This window comes from Anabrus simplex, chromosome 11 (assembly GCF_040414725.1).
Source record: "Anabrus simplex isolate iqAnaSimp1 chromosome 11, ASM4041472v1, whole genome shotgun sequence".
NCBI classification, from domain to species: Eukaryota; Metazoa; Arthropoda; class Insecta; order Orthoptera; family Tettigoniidae; genus Anabrus; species Anabrus simplex.
This window is the reverse complement of record NC_090275.1, coordinates 80,591,347-80,606,298: the sequence shown is the minus strand read 5'-3', so window position 1 is coordinate 80,606,298 and position 14,952 is coordinate 80,591,347.

Sequence of the window (14,952 nt, the reverse complement as noted above, 5' to 3'; positions counted from 1 at the left end):
CAAAATATGACCAAAGCAATGAAAAATGATCGAAATATACGTCAGGGGCCCGTCATTCACAGTTATTTCTCAGATTTCGGGTGAAATGACCTCAGGGCAGGGGATACCGTGGCTGTTATTCTACCGCCCCCCACCAACAGCGGTAATAAACAAAGATTTTGCTAGTCCATCTCAACAGAGATCTTTTAAGAGCACATGAAATAAAAAAAGTAAAAGGAACAAGGAGGGTTATAGCGTGCAAAAGGCTGCAAATAGTTGACGCTTTAACTCAATAACTTTCCGCAAATAAACTTTCTTCTCTCACATTTTTTCATTTCTTTTATCCATTTTCATATGTATCAAGGTCACAACAACGAAAATATCAAGTGAGCCTCTCGAACATGTGGATTAATAGTCTGTTGTAGTCAAGCATTAGCCTACTGCTGGGAACAAATCTAAACCAAGAACATATGCAACAGACCGATTCTAACCTCCATTTGTATCAGCTGACTAATGAACTAATATTATTAGTGAAGATATTTTATTAGTCATGTGTAAATCTTTATGAAACAGAATTTGGTTAACTAATAATTATTTTTTTGAGTTCTAATATTCATCATCATCATCTGTTTACCCTCCAGGTTCGGTTTTTCCCTCGGACTTAGCGAGGGATCCCACCTCTACCGCCTCAAGGGCAGTGTCCTGGAGCTTCAGACTCTTGGTCGGGGGATACAACTGGGGAGTATGACTAGTACCTCGCCCAGGCGGCCTCACCTGCTATGCTGAACAGGGGCCTTGTGGAGGGATGGGAAGATTGGAAGGGATAGGCAAGGAAGAGGGAAGGAAGTGGCCGTGGCCTTATGTTAGGTACCATCCCGGCATTCGCCTGGAGGAGAAGTGGGAAACCACGGAAAACCACTTCCAGGATGGCTGAGGTGGGAATCGAACCCACCTCTACTCAGTTGACCTCTCGAGGCTGAGTGGACCCCGTTCCAGCCCTCATACCACTTATCAAATTTCGTGGCAGAGCCGGGAATCGAACCCGGGCCTCCGGGGGTGGCAGCTAATCACGCTAACCACTACACCACAGAGGCGGCAGTTCTAATATTATTAGGTAATATTATTAGTTAGTTTTAAGAAACGGGACCCAGGAGTGAAACATGACTTTTCCTTAACATCCGAACCTTAATGATACGGCCGGGCTGAGCGGCTCATACGGTTGAGGCGCTGGCCTTCTGATCTCAACTTTGCAGGTTCGATCTTGGCTCAGTCCGCTGTTCAAATACGTCAGCATCGTTTCGGTAGATTTGCTGGCACGTAAAATAACTCTTGCCGGACTAAATTTCGGCACCTCAGCGTCTCCAAAAACCGTAGAAATAGTTAGTGGGATGTGAAAACAAACAACATGCCAGCCCTGTGGTGTAGGGGTAACGTGCCCGCTTCTTGCACGGAGGCTCCGGGTTCGATTCCCGGCCAGGTCAGGGATTTTTACCTGGATCTGAGGGCTAGTTCGAGGTCCACTCATCCTACGTGATTATAATTGAGAAGCTACTATCTGACGGTGAGGTAGCGGCCCCGGTCTAGAAAGCCAAGAATAACGGCCGAGAGTAATCGCCGTGCTGATCCCATTACACCTCGTAACCTGCAGACCTTCGGGCTGAGCAGCGGTCGCTTGGTAGGCCAAGGCTCTTCAAGGGCTGTAGTGCCGTGGTTTTTTTTTTTTTTTTTTTACTTTTTAAAATTATACTCAAATGATGCGAGACATTGCATCGTCTCTAAACAAATTTTAACTCGTAACTCGACTTCCGAAATATCGGGACAATTCATCTGATTTGTTGTTCAGCAGTTACTCTAATTTTCGCTGATTTTATTTTGTGAACTTTTTTCGGAACTGCAGTAAACAAAGACACGATTACCATGCAGACCGCCAACGTACGATAACACATCGGAACTTGAAGGAGGAGGAGGAGGAGGAGAACAAGAAGAAGAAGGGATATGATGTTGACATTGATACACTGGTGCTGCAGATTACTGATCTTTCGTGCAGTTGTTCTTCCAGTACTGTTTCTTGTAGTACCGAAGTGTTATTGCAACGATAAATTGTTCTAGACTCACATTAAGTTGGTATTTGCATCTCATTGTCCTGTTTTATGTGTGTACTTAACAGCTATCACAGGTACTCGATGGGTTGAGCTAGCTGGATAAACCCGTCATGGTAAACATCTTCGCCTCTGACGGATAATGACAGGCGGGTTATTTTGTGTGTATACGTACTTTTTTTATCAGTATATGAGCCAAGGCAGTAATGACATATCACAACTTATACGTAAGAGCAAAATAAGAATATGCAAGTGTGGTTTCTGTTGACTTATTGTTCGTTTAGAGTTCAACGGCATCTCTGATGACCGAGCGAGTTGGCCGTGCGGTTAGGGGCGCGCGGCTATGAGCTTGCATCTGGGAGAGAGTGGGTTCGAATCCCACTGTCGGCAACCCTGAAGATGGTTTTAATTAATTAATTAAGGCCATGGTCACTTCCTTCCCACTCCTAGTCCTTTCCTATCCCGTCGTCGCCATCAGACCTATCTGCGTCGGTGCGACTAAAACCAAATTTTAAAGAAAAAAAATATTCTTCTTTTATTAGAAATTAAGTTCCTGTAAAGTAATTTCAATTTATCGCTTCCGATTGAGAAGAATGAATTCAGAAAGATAATATAATTCGAGCGAACCTAGGGTATGTATCATCCCGGAATATGAAAAGGTTCCCACGAGAAGCATGGTTGAATATTCGTATGTTAACCGGTCTGTATTTTTGTCACGTAAAAACTACTTGACTGATGTTGTTCAAATTTGGCAACATTATAGTTAGTATCGTCGGTTAACATATAGTCTACTTACTATCACTCTATCATGTTGTTGTTGTTGTTTGATTCATCAGTCCATGGACTAGTTGGATGATCCCTCCATGCCACCCTATCATGTGTGAATCGTTTCATTACTACGTAACTAATACATACATTGATCTCCCAGTTTCAACCGGTTAGGAGTGGAATGAATGAAGCCCCATCTGTCGGCGAAGATTGGAACTGTGCCGACTGCCGAAGCCTGTCGCACTCCTCTGGGGCAATGATTAATGACTGCCAGATGAAATGAAATGATATTGGAGAGTGATGCTAGAATGAAGGATGACAGGGAAAACTGGAGAAAAATCTGTTCCTCCGTTTTGTTCAACACAAATCTCACACGGAGGCTTTGTTGGTAACTATGCAATTTAATACAAATCTTACGATGTATACACTGTTTCACCTAGAATTCTGCATACGATGTAGAATTCCGTAGCAAAGCATGAGTACGTCAGATATAGCCCAGTTTTATGGCCGGATGCCCTTGTACTCGCTTGAGTAAGTTTGCGCTCTAACCTATTACTACATAAAAATCTGAGCTCTAATAATAATAATAATAATAATAATAATAATAATAATAATAATAATAATAATAATAATACTCATCATCATCATCATTATTTTCATCATCATCACTATCTACTCAGTAAACGCCTGAGGTCTTCTTATTTCCTAATCGAGTTTTTTTTTTTTAAATTCAAGTGACGGGTCGTGAAATCAGCGAGTTATGGTGAGAGCATTTAACTTTTCATGGGCCTGTAAGCAGAAGCTTTTGAGTCCCGAGGCGGATTAAAAAAAGTGGAAGCAAAAGAGAGAAGGTGTGAAAATTGATTTCTATCCCGCCGATAGACAGCGATGAGACGATATCTGTTATCAATACGGCTCTGTTTGTTCATACCGATATATCGATTTTTCAGTTTATTTCCCTTGAGGTGACAGTGGTATTTAATTTACTGCTTCATTCTTCTCTTTTTTCTGATCCTTCGAGTGATTAATTTTTACGGCTTATACTAACGACTGGTTAAATGCATAATTGGAACCTATTATAGAGCCGCTTAGACTTATGAACGCTTGTTAGCTTTACTGGTAGCTTACCGTTGTTAAAATTATTATTATTATTATTATTATTATTATTATTATTATTATTATTATTATTATTATTATTATTATTATGAAATGAAATGGTGTATGGCTTTTAGTACCGGGATGTGTCCGACGACTTCGGCTCGCCAGGTGGAGGTCTTTTGATTTGACACCCGTAGGCGACCTGCGCGTCGTGATGAGGATGAAATGATGATGAAGGCGACACATATACCCAGCCCCCGTGCCAGCGAAATTAACCTATGATGGTTAAAATTCCCGACCCTGCCGGAAATCGAACCCGGGCCCCTGTGACCAAAGGCCAGCACGCTAACCATTTAGCCATAATAATAATATATTATTATTATTATTATTATTATTATTATTATTATTATTATTATTATTATTATTATTGTCCGGCTCCATGGCTAAATGGTTAGCCTGCTGGTCTTTGGTCACAGGGGTCCCGGGAATTTCAACCATCATTGGTTAATTTCGCTGGCACGGGGGCTGGGTGTATGTGTTGTCTTCATCCTCATCACGACGCGCAGGTCGCCTACAGACGTCAAATTGAAAGACCTGCACGTGGCGAGCCGAACATGTCCTCGGACACTCCCGGCACGCTATTTCATTTTATTATTATTATTATTATTATTATTATTATTATTATTATTATTATTATTATTATTATTATTATTATTATTTCTACTTTCTTCGAATGGGCCAACTAAGGACCACGATATTAAACTTTTCTGCTTGAAGATGGACAGATAATTGCCCAATACTCGCGCATTATCTGGCTATGCTTCTCTATTCTTTCCTTTGTCCAATGAGCGCCTTTTTTTTTTACATGACATTATTATATATAATTCGCTGGGGCCATCAAGGACCACGGTAATCTTTGTTGCATTCGACACTGAACTTGGCCTTCTTTAGAGCCCAAATGTCCCTCATTCTTTGTGAGTGGGCCTGCTTACGCTCCTCTGTCCAAGGGGCAGCGTGTCTTCTCTTCGGTTGCTCGTCTCATTTTAGCCCGTTCGTCAGTATTTTCATGCGGAAGCGATCTCTGTTAAGGGCGTCTTCAGCTGAGATATGTAGCATTTGCAGGTCCTCTTTGGTATTTCTAAACCAGGGAATTGTGGTTTTGGGATTTGAATAAAAAAAAGTAAAAGATATCTTCCGTCCATTCTTTTCAGATGACCGTAAAATCGTGCCAGTCTTTTTCGGATTGTGTCGGTAATTTTCTCTATTTTGCTGTAGACTTTCTCTCGTTGGATCTCTTTCGATGGATTCCATTTCTGTTCTTTGATCCCAAGATTCCTCTCATAATTTTGCGCTCTTTTTTTTCTCCAGTTCTTCAAGGAGTCCTTTGTTGGCATTTAGAGATAGGGTTTCGGCTGCATATAGAACTACTGGCTTCAGAACTGTTTCATAGTGAAGTATCTTGGTGTTTTAGGAAAGGCATTTTTTGTTGTAAATTGTGCGGAATGTTTGGTAGGTTATTTCCAGTTTGCGTGCTCTTTCCCAAAGTGCTTCTTTGTCCAGTCCATTTTTCATAATGATCTCACGTCGTTTGAGAGAACACCTATATCATCGGCAAATGCTAAGCAGTCTATTGTGATCCCCTTGGATTTGGTTCGTTTCACAATACTTATACCCGCTGTGCACTATCACAGCCGCACAGTTCACAGCTTGCGTATAACCCTACGTCACAATTCTGTATTTCGTATACTGTCCGTACACTCACAACAGACTTGTTTCACTGCCCCTTGCCGATCCCTCAGTCGAACTATCCCTCGCTGTACCAGGGACACAAAACGTTCACTCCACGGCAGGTGGACGCGAGAGACACTGACAGTCTCACGGATATTGAACTCCTAAGACTCGTCTTGTATAGGGAGGTCCGCCCCTCGAGATAATTTCCTAACGGAGAAGTCTATAGAATCCTTTAGATTTGGAATTATCTGGGTTCATTTTCTATGTCATTCCAACACCGTCGGCAGGCCTTCAGTGAGAAGAGCCATCTACAGTTAAAGCCGGAAGGTACGCTGGCAACGCTGTATCTATCTGGCAAGTGGAGGCCGAGAGAAAAGGTGGCGTGTCATACTTTGAATGACTTCGCCCATTTTCACTACATTTGGACCAACAAGGTGATTATGATAAATGCACAGGAGTACTTTTACGTGCCAGTAAATCTACCAACTCGAGGCTGGCGTATTTTAACACTGTACTGAGTCGCGATCGAGCCAGTTAATTTGACCAGCGCTCTGCCATCTGATCTGCTCAGCCTGGCAGTGATGAGAAGTTCCTTCTGTATTTGAGAGAATCAGCCGTCCGGATGTGTTGTAATTTTCTATCGTTGCACACATTACGCCTGGTTGCTATTTTGTTTCACTGATTTGTAATATCCAGTCTTCCAGGAACAGCTTCCTGAATTCATCTTGAGTACTGAAGGTATAACTAAAGGAAACCAGAACGGCAAGAATAGTGTGACTGCGGTAGGTCAGAGGTGGGACAACACGGTGCCTGCGGGCGCCATGCCGCCCTCTTCTTCACACATTTTAGCCGTCCGCCTTGTATTTTGTACACGGCAAGGCTGCATTCTCTCGTCTTATTAGTTCAACTTGTATGCTGAGCACATCGAGTCCGCCTGTAGATTTAAGATCGCTGATTTGAATATAAATAACCGATGATATCTAGACGACACAACTTTGTTAGAAGAAAATAAAGATGGCATTCAGAATGTATGTATGTATGTATGTATGTATGTATGTATGTATGTTTGTTTGTTTGTTTGTTTGTTTGTATGTATGTATGTATGTATGTATGTATGTATGTATGCATGTATGTATGTATGCATGTATTTCTTTAGAGTACTCAGCTTAATTAAGGCCACGGCCGCTTCCTTCCAAGTCCTTGGCCTTTCCTATCCGATCGTCACCATAAGACCTATCTGTGTCGGTGGGACGTAAAGCCACTAGCAAAATAAAAGTATGAAATGGAAATGGCATATGGCTTTGAGTGCCGGGAGATCCCGGGACGGGTTCGGCTTGCCAGGTGCAGGTCTTTTGATTTGACGCTCGTCGGCGACCTGCGCGTCGTGATGAGGATGAAATGATGATGAAAACAACACATACACCCAGCCCCCGTGCCAGATTTATAAGTAGCCCAGACAGGGACGCAGGGTTCTGAAAGTGAGTGGTGCTGTTCTAACTGACAATCCAACCGAGCAAATGGTTGTGCGGTTTGGTCACGTAGCTATCAGCTTGCATTCGGGATACAGTGGGTTTGAATGCCACTGTCAACACCCCTGAAGATTTTTCTCCCATCCATTTTTACAGAAGGCAAATGCTAGGGCTGTACCTCAAGTAAGGCCATGGCCGCTTCCTTCCCACTTCTAGCCCTTTCCTATCCAATCATCGCCATAAGATATATCTGTGTCGGTGCGACGTACAACAAATTGTAAAAATGCACTGTCCATAAAGAGAAAGGCCCCAGAAAATTTTCAAAATTTCACCGTCATGAAAATGCAGATTTAGGTGTTTTTGAATGAGAAATACTTGATATAAAACGTTAACCAATGCTTTATTTTGCGCCTTTTTCAAAAATAATGAATTGGTAGAAACAGAAATTTACATAAATCCTCATACAATCGTCATTAAATCCGCATAAAAGGTAAAAGTATGTTTTATTAACGAAAAACTAAGATATTTTAAATCTAGTAAATTAAGAGGATGCAAACTAAAGAATTAAACTGTGTCTGTAAACTCAAGTTAAAAAACATAATAGTCTATCCTCCTCGTAGAATGATACCAAACTGAGTATTTAAAAAACAAATTCCGTCATATTTGGCGATTATTATTAATATAATAATAAAAGAACAATTGTATGTCTTTAGTAAAAAATGTAAGATCTTTGCGGAATTTCTCCTTCCCAATCATACGGAAAGTGTTCCTATGAACAGTCAGTCGGTTGATACAAATGTTTGCCACAATTTCGAGGCTCAATTTAGTTTTTGTTTCTTGATTATCGACATGTATAATTGCGTTGTCGTTCAGTTTTCCTTGCGTCATGGCACTGCGCAAATATGCTTTAAATCTTCTCAAGTCAGAAAAAGAACGTTCTGATATTTGTATAAACCGGTAGAGTTAAAGTGATATTTAGCAAACTTAACTACCTCTCAAATCAATGACCGTGTATGAAGTTTTGGATGAATCTTATCTAATCTGTACTAATGTATAAAGAGGTCAATGTTGTTTGTATGTAACGGCTAATCTCAGGAACTACTGGACCGATTCTAAACATTATTTTACTAATAGAAAAATGCATTATCCCTGAGTGCTACAGGCTATATTTTATTTTCAAAACAAATCGAGGGGTGGGGGGGGGGGGCGACGTGGGGAGATAGAACGAGAAAATCTCACTTTAAGACCCTTGACGCAAAGAACAAGACTCGGTAAGCCCTACGGGCCCGAAAACCATGTTTTAAGGCCCTAAAATCAACCGTTATTGAGATATTGGCACCACACTACCCCTGCTCTAGGAATTGGATAAAGAAATGAACTGCCGTAATCATGGCAACATCAGCTCCCGTATACTTACAGCAGCGAGATTATCTGCAATATATCACAAAAACCTAACATGTTACAGACATAAAATTTAGTATTTGGAACTCCTTTAAAATAAAATAAAATAAATTTTATGTTTTCAGAAAATCAACTTAAGGGGTGAGGGTTGAAAAGGAGTGAGGAAGGAGTTTATTTATATGAGGATACATATATCTCAAAAACGGAATATGTTACAGGCGTTAAAATTGGTAGGCCGTACTTGGAATCTCTTTTAAAAATAAATAAACGCACTTTTTCTGGAAAATCCACTTAAGGGGGTTAAACATTTTTAAAAAGCGGGTGATTTTTTAAAATTAGTGCCGTCTTCTCTTCTACCGGTTTTCCCACACCTGCGGGGTTGCGTATGTGAACTGTATCGCACATGTGGATTTGACGCTGTTTTACGACTGGATGCTCTTCCTGACGCCAACCCTATGTGTAGGAATGTAATTATTATTGCGTATTCCTGTTGTGGCTGGTAATGTGGTGTATTGAGTGAATATGAAGAGGAGAGTGTTGGAACAAACACAAACAACCTGTCCTCGAGCCAGAAGAATTAATCACGTGCGATTAAAATATCCGACCCAGCCCGGAATCGAAACCGGAACTTTGTGAACCGAAGACCTCAACGATGAACTCTCAGCGAAGGAGTGGGGCAGTTTTTAAAATTAGTATATCGACAGTATATCTCATAAACTTAACATGTTACAGGCGGAAAAATTGATATTCGTAATCTCCTTTAGAAATAAAGAAACCTATTTTTTGACTGTTTCTCACATGTAGAGTTCCATGTCGCATGTACGAGATTTAGCTCTGCCAGTAGCTTGGCCATCTTAGCCTCAAAAGGTAATGCCACAAACGTGGTATACAAAGAGGCAAAGACAAAAGACAATGACACCTCCGTACAGGCCATGAAGGCCCTTGGAGGAATGGAAGGTAAAGGCTTCCACCATTGTTAACCGCGGCATGTGATGGGGTAGAGTGGTTAGCTCTACGCCCGGCCGCCTTTGCCCCCAGGAATTACCCTGGTTCTCATTTTTGGTGTAGGCTAAGTGAACCTGAGGGCCATATGCACCTCCGGAAGTGGAAATCTCGTTTCTTAAATTTTACGTCTTCCTGACGGGGATTCGAACCCACGTCCTTCCGGGCGAACCGAGCACGCCTCTACCACCTCGGCCAGGCAGCCCCTTTTACAAAGAGATTCTGGCGTAAATGAAATGCAATTTTTCGGCGAGTTTTTATACTTTAGGGATTTTCAGATATTGTCTTAGTGCAGTACCGAGGAACAATTTATTAATTTTTATCAACTTACGGAATCCTCGCGAGCGGAGCCGTGGGTAGTAGCTAGTTAATGTAATAAAATGTCTGTCTAACTCACTTGTGATTGAGAATAAATTACAGAAAAATTTCTTATTTGGCTCCTCGGTCCCCGTTGGTGGTGTAGGGACAAAACTATCCTGCTATTGCTAGGGTTAAGAACTATATTGAAAAAGTTCCCCTTTTTCCTTTTTTCTTCTTCTTTTTAAAATATTTCTTCTCCCTGTTTATGGAGGTTGTTGGGCAACGCCACAACAATTTGGGAGAGTGGGGTGGGGGTGGGAGGGGGGTACTCGACGACTGTTTCACCTCCGTGAATCGGTGCCCCTGAGCCCAGATTTCGCTGAATAGGCACTACAGAGAAATGAGTGAGGCAGCCCTGAAAATGGTTTTCCGTGGTTTCCCATTTTCACACCAGGCAGATGCTGAGGCTGTACCTTAATTAAGGCCACGAATCCTTTCCACTCCTAGCCCTTCGCTTCAGAGGGTCACGGGTTCGATTCCCGGCAGGTCGGGGATTTTAATCGCGTGTGATCAACTGGCTCGGGGACTGGGTGTTTGTGTTTGTCCCAACAATTCCATCTTCATATTCAGACAACGCACTGCACTACCAACTACCACAGAAACACGCAATAGTGATTACATCTCTCCATATAGGGTTGGCGTCAGGAAGGGCTTCTGGTCGTAAAACGGGGCCGCATTCACATGTGCGACACAGTTCGCACCCGCGACCCCACAGATGTGGGAAAAGTGGTAGTAGAAGAAGAAGAAGAAGAAATATGTTCGCCGAGGGAGTTGGCCGTGCGGTTAAGCCGCGCAGCTGTGAGCTTGCATCCGGGAGATAGTGGGTTCGAACCCCACTGTCGGCAGCCCTGGAGATTATTTTCCGTGAATTCACATTGATGCGTAACTGTGGTTCCTTTGATGAAAGTTTTATTGTATAGTACCATTATTACCGCACTTACAGTAAGTTGGTAGACTTTCAACATTTACGTCTCTATCGAAATTCGCTCAGAGAGCAACAAAAACCATTTTATAGCAATCTTTTCATTTTGGATGTCTACACCTCCCCTCCCCCGCTATGCTACATCTTCTTGTTGTCCATACATTTTGTGCCCCCACCCCCACCCCCACTTTTAATTCCCAATCGCTGCTACTGCTCCCCTGGTGGAGTTTTATTCCCTCAAGTCGGTCTTACACCACCAACAGATTTAAGATTAAAATACTTAATTTCTACAAACTGTGCGCATTTGAAAGTTGAGGAAGTAGGGCAATGTAGGGAGCTTAACTGCAAACGTGGTGGGTGATTGTCCAACAATTAGCTTGCCGACACGGCCGACTGGATCCCTCGCTGCGCCCTAGAGCGACGCATCAAGTCGGCCGTGTTGCCGACTACCATCAGCTGCTTATCTGCCGGCCATATTGTATTTCATAGATGACGGACCGAACTTAGCCGAGTTACTCCGAGTGACTGCACATTGTCAGGCGCTAGACATATGTGCCAGACACACGTTAGAAATCAGAAACAAAAAACTTTAAAACATTTGTTGAAGAAAACTTCTACATTATTTTAAGTAATTGCCGTTTATTACCTAGATATCATAAGAAAGTCGATTTCTTGAAGTATATAGCCTGAAACAAAACAACACAATAGAAGTAAAATTGTGTTTGGGCGCAGTGTGCCTGACGAACACATTATTTATTTATTTATTTATTTATTTATTTATTTATTTATTTATTTATTTATTTATTTATTTATTTATTTATTTATTCATTCATTCATCGTTTAGGCCAACGATGGACCACGTGGTTCTTAACTCTGGTGAGCTCTTTTCTTCCTCTTAGCCCAGTATTCCTTCGTTCTAGCGCTATGGATGTCTTTTCTTTCTTGAGTCCATTTCACTCCTACTCCTGGACGCAGTGATTTAGTTGTTAGTGACTGGAGAGAGTCAGATGTCTTGACTAACTTTCTGAACTTATCTCGGTTGTAAATGTCAATATGATCAATGTTTAGGTATTGTAGGTCTTTCCGCTCTAAATTCGTCCATTTGGCATTTGTTCCTTTACCTCTAGATACAGTGTTGAAGATCCTTGAAGTGAGTCTCTGGCTGCCCATCCTGACTACGTGACCATAGAACATTAGTCTTCTCTTCCTCATAGCTGTTGTAATGCTCTCTATTTTACTGTACAGTTCCTTGTTGTGCCTGATTCTGAAGCCATGTCCTTCTTTAATGGGACCCATAATCCTTCTGAGGATCTTTCGCTCTTTCAGTTCCAGTTTTCTGAGTTGTCCTTTCCGGGTCATGTTTAGGCATTCTGAGGCGTACAGTACAGATGGTCTTACTACGGTGTTGTAGTGTCTGAGTTTAAGATTCAAGGAGAGGGATTTAGACTTGTATATGTTCTTACAAAGATGATAGGCTCTTTCTAATTTAGTGCATCTACTCTTCATTGCAAGGTCCTCATTAACATTTGGGGTTATCCATTCTCCAAGATATTTGAATGAGTTGGCCTTGTGTATTATTTTGTCCCCCAAAGAAATAAAGTAGGGTGTTTCTCTGATATTTATTTATTTATTTATTTATTTATTTATTTATTTATTTATTTATTTATTTATTTATTTATTTATTTATTTATTTATTTATTTATTTATTTATTTATTTATTGTTCAACAGGCATTTCTGCCCACTTACAGAACATTCTCATTTCTTATTTTATAAATAATTTACAAAAAAATTAGAATATAATCCTAATATTATACTTATGAACTATGGACAGTGGTAAGTGTGTGTTTCAACTTATTATTTTAATTTCTCCTAACATTTACATCATTAGGATAATCTAAATTAATCTAAGGACTAAATTATTCTCGATACACAATAATGCTACTCTATTTACTTTGTCTTTTCTCTGTGTGAGTTCCCTTCTGACTGACCTTAACAAGATACTCTCGTCGTGAAATATGTCCACGTTTGGCATTTTATTAATTGACTGACATATTCTGTTTAATGGTGAATTCTATTGTGAATATTTATATACTACTGTATAATGAAACTCCACAGCCTATTTCAAATCATTTGACCGGGTCAGAAATGGAATGAATGAAGCCCCCATCTAGCGGCTGCCGAACCTGTTACACTCTCTGGATTAATGGCTGACAGATGAAATGAAGTGATACTGGAGAGTGCTGCTGGAATGAAGGATGGCAGGGAAAACCGAAGTACCCGGAGAAAAACCTGTCCCGCCTCCGCTTTGTCCAGCACAAATCTCACATGGAGTGACCGGGATTTGAACCACGGAATCCAGCGATGAGAGGCCGACGCGTTTCCGCCTGAGGCACGGACGCTTCATACTACTGTATAACAATGCTGTAAAATAAGACATTCTGATGAACAGGTGGTAGTAGCTAGGTCCCCGCGAATAGCGAACACGAAATAGAAGTTAACACGTGCACCAATCAGCTCAGTTGCGCCCGACGGAACGTTAACATCGGTAGTGGTCACACCGTGCGGAGGCTTCTGCGCCACTAGTGGACACTGGATATACAAATGAATGCACTCGTTAGGAAATCGTTTTGTTTTTTTTTTTTTTTTGCTAGGGGCTTTACGTCGCACCGACACAGATAGGTCTTATGGCGACGATAGGATAGAAAAGGCCTAGGAGTTGGAAGGAAGCGGCCGTGGCCTTAATTAAGGTACAGCCCCAGCATTTGCCTGGTGTGAAAATGGGGAAACCACGGAAAACCATTTTCAGGGCTGCCGATAGTGGGATTCGAACCTACTATCTCCCGGATGCAAGCTCACAGCCGCGCGCCTCTACACGCACGGCCAACTCGCCCGGTAGGAAATCGTTTATACTTCGCAGTACTTCCATTCTCTTTCAAGTGGTACGGGATGTCTTCTCCTAAATATTTAACTGACACTTTGCAGGAAATCACCCGGTCAAGTGGTACGAAATGTCCTAGTACCGTTTTCGACCACTCTGTATATAAAAGAAAAGATATGTTTGTTCTCAGCTTGTTACGTAAATAAAAGATGTAATAATTTCGTGAGGCTATTTCTAGCCGAGTGCAGCCCTTGTAAGGCAGACCCTCCGATGAAGGTGAGCGGCATCTGCCATGTAACTCCGTGTTATTGTGGTGGATAGTGTTATGTGTGGTGTGTGAGTTGCAGGTATGTTGGGGGCAGCACAAACACCCAGCCCCCGGACCATTGGAATAAACCAATGAAGGTTAAAATCCCCGACCCGGCCGGGAGTCGAACCCGGGATCCTCTGAACCGAAGGCCAGTTCGCTGACCATTCAGCCGATGAGTTGACGTAAATAAAAGATGAAAATCCATAAACATTTTTGCTTGGTACCCGCATAGTTCTGCCTGCTGTCATTTCTTGATGGATACAGTAATTTTGCATCCGTCCCTTGGCACAGGCCAGAGTAAAGTGTAGCTTCCACCGAAGTCCCAGTCAATATCCATGGCTGTGACAATTGCTAGTTGCTAGTTGTTTTACGTCGCACCGACACAGATAGGTCTTACGGCGACGATGGGACAGGAAAGGGCTAGGAGTGGGAAGGAAGCGACCGTGGCCTTAATTAAGGTACAGCCCCAGCATTTGCCTGGTGTGAAAATGGGAAACCACGGAAAACCATTTTCAGGGCTGCCGACAGTATGCAAGTTGCTGGGGTATGGGTAGTGCTGAGTAATGACGTTCAGTGCATGACTAGTGCATCTGAGTGTTATGAAATGTGCTGCTCATAGGGTCAGTCGTGCTGCAATAGTACTTTCTGACCCAGTGAGGAAAGCAGTGGCAAACTACCTCACTCCTCATCTTGCCTAGTACGCCTCATTTTGGTGCTGCCATTGGTTTTTGGGGTTTCCTTATAACCGCATAACCTTTGGTGGTGTTATTTGAGGATCCAACCAGCCTCTGGGCTGATGACCTAACAGACAGACAGACCCGCATAGTGACACATTTTAGAAACCGGTTCTTTATTCTTGAAAGTTTGCCTACCCTTGCTGTAGGGTCTTACGTGATGTCTATCCAGCTGGCTTATATTCTAATTCTTAGTCTAA